We start from the raw sequence: 6260 nt of genomic DNA on the forward strand, positions 1-6260 counted from the left end.
AATGATTGTAGAGGGTGAGATGGAAGCAGAGAGACCAGCGTGGAGGTGGGAGGTGGCAACAGCCTGGGTGGGAGATGCTGTGGTCCAAGGAGAAGAGAAACACATATGCCCAGGGCTCGTGTGGGGGAGGGGCGGGAAAGTCAAGTACCAGCCGGTGGGTGGAAGGTGGGGAGGGAGGAAAAAGGAGGTAAGGATGGTGTCTCGGAGGCTGGGTCTGTTGGCGGCTCCATTTTTGGCGCCATTGGTGCGGAGGAGCGAAGAGGTGTGGGGAGAAGGGCTGAGCTGGAGGCGCCTATAGGAGCCAAGTGGTTGAATGTGTGAGCACCATGGGGCAGACAGAGGTCAGGGCTGCTGAGAAACGGTGGGGAGTCATCCTAGGAGACGTCGTGTCTAGAGCCATGGGGTTGGATGAGGTCACCTAAGGAGGAGGTGTGGACGGCGTTGATGAGGGGTTGTGGGGACAGATGACGGTGCTGCTGAGGGATGAATGTCTGTGCCTCTCTGTCTCTCTCTGGCCCTGTTTCTCTCTGATTTCTCTGTCTCTAGCCCTTTCTTAGTGTCCGTCTGGTTCTCTGGCTCGGCCTCCATCTATCTGCCTGCATTCAGTCACCTGGGGGCACAGAGACCCTTGACCTTGCCCTACTCCTGGGACCTGCAGCCCTGACCATGAAGATGGAGGGGTAGGGGTGGGGTGTAGAGTGGGCTCAGGCCTCACAACCGCCCAGACGTGACTTAGGTCTGGACACTGGGAGGAGGCAGGTTGGGGCCAGAGTGAGGGACAGGGCTGGGGCAGCTGGAATGAGGGAGAAGGGCGTGGATGTGGCATTCCTCCACCCTGTTCTGTGGCCTCACCTAGGTCTTATCCTGCTCGAGGTTAGGCAGACGTGTCCCAGTTATTTGGGGATGAATCCAAGACAGAGTGTGTGCGTGTGTGTCACGCCATGGAGGTGCTTCCAGCCTGGCAGGAATGACCCCAGGAGTGGGGATTCTAGGGTAAGAACCCAGGCTGGGGTGGGGGATGGAGAGAGGCAGAGACCAAGAGATACAGAGATGGGCAAAGAGTTTGGGACCAGAGACAGAAATAAAACCACAGAAGGATAGAGATAGAGACACAGAGAGAACAGGGAAAAGAGACGAAGACAGAGAGATAAGAGACAAAGAGAGACACAGAGAGACAAGAGACCGAGACAGAGAGAGATAGACAGAGAGACAAGAGACAAAGAGAGACAGAGACACAGAGAGATGGAGACAGAGACACACAGAGACAAAGAACAGAGACACGGAGGTTGACAGGAAGAAAAGACAGAGAGAGACAGAGACCAAGGGACAACAGGCCTAGAGACCCAAATTGAGGCAGAGACAGACAGACTGGGACACAGAGGGAGACAGGGAGACAGAGACACAGAATAGAGGACAGAGAGATGGGCACAGACAGAGGCAAAGACAAAATGACACACAGAGAGATTATTTAACATTCTGGAAGTCATTTAAAATTTTTTATTTATTTTTAATTTTTTTTTGTTTTTTGGCTGCATTGGGTCCTTGTTGCTTCACACAGGTTTTCTCTAGTTGCGGCGAGTGGGGGCTACTCTTCGTTGCAGTGCACAGGCTTCTCATTGCCGTGGCTTCTCTTGTTGCAGAGCATGGGCTCTAGGCGTGTGGGCTTCAGTAGTTGTGGCACACGGACTCAGTAGTTGTGGCTCGTGGGCTCTAGAGCACAGGCTCAGTAGTTGTGGCGCATGGGCTTAGTTGCTCTGTGGCATGTGGGATCTTCCTGGACCAGGGCTCGAACCCGTGTCCCCTGCATTGGCAGGCGCATTCTTAACCACTACGCCACGAGGGAAGCCCTGGAAGTCATTTTTTAAATAGAGACAAAAGATAGTTTTAATTTTCCCCAACTTGACCCAACCCTACCCCCCCAATAAGAGTCCCCCCCCCCATTCACAGGTCCCTTTTGATTCTTTTCTTGATTGCTCTAGCCTGTCTGCAGGTCAGGCACCCGCACCTGTCGTCCTTTGGACGACACCTCCAAAAAGTAAGTCAGACCTAGCCAGGTCTCCCCACCTTGACTCCCCCTCTCCTGGCCCAGCCCCCTTTCTGGGCTCTCTGCTTCCACTCTTATCCACCCCAGTCTGTTTCCCAGAGGGATGTGGCTCCTGTGAACAGCTCCGGGCAACTCCTCAGCTTCCCTCATCCTCTAGGCCACCCTGTGGTCTGTTCCATGTGCCTCCAACACTCTTCCCTTCACTCCCTCCCTTGACCACTCCCACTCCTCATTTTATCTTTTTTGCTTTTTTTTAAACATCTTTATTGGAGTGTAATTGCTTTACAATGGTGTGTCAGTTTCTGCTGTTCTCCATCGAATCTGAATGAGATCCTTGCTGGGTAGAGTAATCTTGGTTGTAGGTTTTTCCCTTTCATCACTTTAAATATGTCCTGCCACTCCCTTCTGGCTTGTAGAGTTTCTGCTGAAAGATCAGCTCTTAACCTTATGGGGATTCTTTTGTGTGTTATTTGTTGTTTTTCCCTTGCTGCTTTTAATATTTTTCCTTTGTATTTAATTTTTAACAGTTTGATTAATATGTGTCTTGGCGTGTTTCTCCTTGGGTTTATCCTGTATGGGACTCTCTGCACTTCCTGGACTTGATTGACTATTTCCTTTCCCATACTGGGGAAGTTTTCAACTATAATCTCTTCAAATACTTTCTCAGTCCCTTTCTTTTTCTCTTCTTCTTCTGCGACCCCTAAAATTTGAATGTTGGTGTGTTTAATGTTGTCCCAGAGGTCTCTGAGACTGTCCTCAATTGTTTTCATTATTTTTCTTTATTCTGCTCTGTGGTAGTTATTTCCTCTATTTTATCTTCCAGGTCACTTATCCATTCTTCTGCCTCAGTTATTCTGCTACTGCTTCCTTCTAGAGAATTTTTAATTTCATTTATTGTGTTGTTCATCATTGTTTGTTTGCCCTTTAGTTCTTCTAGGTCCTTGTTAAATGTTTCTTGTATTTTCTCCATTCTATTTCCAAGATTTTGGATCATCTTTACTATCATTACTCTGAATTCTTTTTCAGGTAGACTGCCTATTTCCTCTTCATTTGTTTGGTCTGGTTGGTTTTTGCCTTGCTCCTTCATCTGCTGTGTGTTTTTCTGTCTTCTCATTGTGCTTATCTTACTGTGTTTGGGGTCCCCTTTCGCAGGCTGCAGGTTCTTAGTTCCCGTTGTTTTTGGTGTCTGCCCCCAGTGGCTAAGGTTGGTTCACTGGGTTGTGTAGGCTTCCTGGTGGAGGGGACTGGTGACTGTGTTCTGGTGGATGAGGCTGGATCTTGTCTTCCTGGTGGGCAGGACCATGTCTGGTGGTGTCTTTTGGGGTGTCTGTGAACTTATTATGATTTTAGGCAGCCTCTCTGCTAATGGGTGGGGTTGTGTTCCTGTCTTGCTAGTTGTTTGGCATGGGGTGTCCAGCACTGTAGCTTGCTGGTCGTTGAGTGGAACTGGGTCTTAGCGTTGAGATGGAGATCTCTGGGAGAGCTCTCGCCGTTTGATATTACGTGGAGCCTGGAGGTCTCTGGTGGACCAGTGTCCTGAACTCGGCTCTCCCACCTCAGAGAGGTGGCCTGACAGAGGCTCAGGCCTGACACCTGGCCGGAGCACCAAGACCCTTTTGGGAGGTCTGAGGTCTTCTGCCAGCGTTCAGTAGGTGTTCCGTAGGAGTTGTTCCACATGTAGATGTGGTTTTGATGTATTTGTGGGGAGGAAGGTGATCTCCACGTCTTACTCCTCCGCCATCTCAGAGGCGCCCCTTCTCCTCATTTTATCTTATCTCAAACATCACTTCTTCTCAGAGGCCTCGCCTGACCCCATTCCCAATCTAATCCAAGGCCCCTGCTCTCCTGGGGAGAGCATCCTACACGCTTCTTGGTACAATTTACACACGTGTCACTGTTTGTGTGTTTATTTTTCTAACATCTGCCTCTCTCATTAGCCTGGGAGCTCCCTGGGGACAGGGCCTTTGTCTGTTCTGTTCACCACGGAAAACTCAATGCTTCTCATGGAGTAGGCGGGCGTTCAGTGTGTACAATATATGCTGAATAGATGGGTAAAGAGAGAGAAAGACAGTTACTGAGAAAGATATGCAGAGATGGACAGACAGAAAGAGGAAAGAGCAGGACACAAAGACTGATGGAAAGAGAAAATAACAATAACAAACAATAATAATAGCTTACAGTTAATAATAGCTCTTTGCACTGGGACAGGAATAGGGAACTTAATTAATTCATTAATGTTGAATTAATTGTAATTATGGTGAGAGCTTACTATGGCCCTATTTTAAGTGGTTAATGTGTAATAACTTTGTTCATCACAACACCATATGCAGTTCATACTGTTATTAACTTTATACAGATGGGGAAACTGAGGCACAGAAAGGTTAGGTAGTTTCCCCAAAGTCATAGGAAGACTGAGGCTGGAAGAGAGAGGTGGACAAATGGGCAGACATGGACAGATATAGAGCAGGAGAGAGTTGGAAACATAGTGAAAGGTAGATGCTGAAAGACACACATCTCAGGAGCTAGGGATAATAATGATTAAAAAATAAAAAGACAAAAGATCTAACAGTGATATATCACCCACTTTTTTTCTAGGTGCCTTCTTAACAGCTTTATACAGGTTGATTGGTTTTAATCTTCATAATAACCCCATGAGGTACCTATTATGCCTAATTTTATGAAAGTGTAAAGGGAGGCACAGAGAGGTCAATCAACTTATCCAAAGTCACACAGCAAAGTGGCAGTGAATCCAGGCATCTGGTTCCAGAGCCCACATCTTGAGGTTTTTGCTATGCAGCCTCCTTCATGCATATTAGGAAACAGAAGCAGAAACTGAAGGACAGGTGAACCGTCTCCGCAGGGTTCCAAGTCATGAGGGTCCAAGATGCATCTGGGTCCACTTCCTCTCACCTGAGCCATCTGCCCTCATTCCTATCTGTAGGTGAGGTGAGGTGCAGCTTTGGCCAGAGAAGACACAGAACATTGCTGGGGAGGGGATGAGGTGAAGCCATCTTCAGCCCCCAGCACCTACTCTTACCACATAACTGGAAGAGCAAGGCCCTCCTCCCTCCCATGGACTGACTGAGCCAAAAAGAGGGTCTTAAATCTCCTGGACACGGTGGAGGGTGGCCGCCGCTTAGGAATGTCATCTGCCCTAAGGCCCAAGGTGGCCCTGACCACGTTTCCAGGGGTGTCTGACCCAGCCCTTGGGGAACTGACCCCTGAGTTCTACCTGGTAAACTCAGGAAATGCCTTCAGGCTGAGTTTGAACAAACTTGAGTCTGGGGGGAGTGGCTGCCCCTATATCACTCAATAACTAAAGCTACTTTGGGATAGATTATATTACCCGAAGAGAAGCGTTTTCTTTCCGTATTAAGGACCATGGGGATTCAGTAGGATAATTGCCTACTGAAGGCATGTCCCCTTCCTGCTCCTATCCCAGGAGATAGAGAGGCCAGCGCCAGGGGGTCCGCTCAGAAGCAGGGACAACGGAGGGAAGGACTTGGGGAGGGGTTTTTACTGGAGAGAGAGAGTTGGAGCTTACTCCAGCCTGGAGAACTACAGGGCACACAGCCTGACCACTTGCGAGCTGGGAAAATGGCTGTGGGCTGTGGGGACCACTACGGGGGCATCTTCTAGCCACTTAACAGGGTCTGGGGCCTCAGCAAATATTAAATGAGCAGAAGTTAAGGTAGTAGGCCCCATGGACCAAAGCCCTGGACATTCCCTCTTTTTTTTTTTTTTTTAGCACCAAGCTGAGTTATGTCATCGCCCTGCAGAAGAAGATGGGACCCTCTAAGTGGCAGACATTTCCTGCCAGACTGGGGATGGGGTGGGATGGGGTGAGGGGAGGACCAGTGGACTTGGCGCTGGTCCAAAATCCACTTAGATTTGGGCTTCCCTGGTGGCACAGTGGTTGAGAGTCCTCCTGCCGGTGCAGGGGACATGGGTTCGTGCCCCAGTCTGGGAAGATCCCACATGCCGCAGAGCGGCTGGGCCTGTGAGCCATGGCCGCTGAGCCTGCACGTCCGGAGCCTGTGCTCTGCAATGGGAGAGGCCACAACAGTGAGAGGCCCGTGTAACGCAAAAAAAAAAAAAAAAAAGAAAAAGCCTGAGTAAGGACTGAGACAGGTAGCTATCTGGGCATGGAGCATTCTGGGTAGAAGCAGCAGCAAGTGCAAAGGTCCTGAGGTGGGAATGTGCATCACATCTAAGA

Source organism: Stenella coeruleoalba, assembly GCF_951394435.1.
Source record: "Stenella coeruleoalba genome assembly, chromosome: 20".
NCBI lineage: Eukaryota > Metazoa > Chordata > Mammalia > Artiodactyla > Delphinidae > Stenella > Stenella coeruleoalba.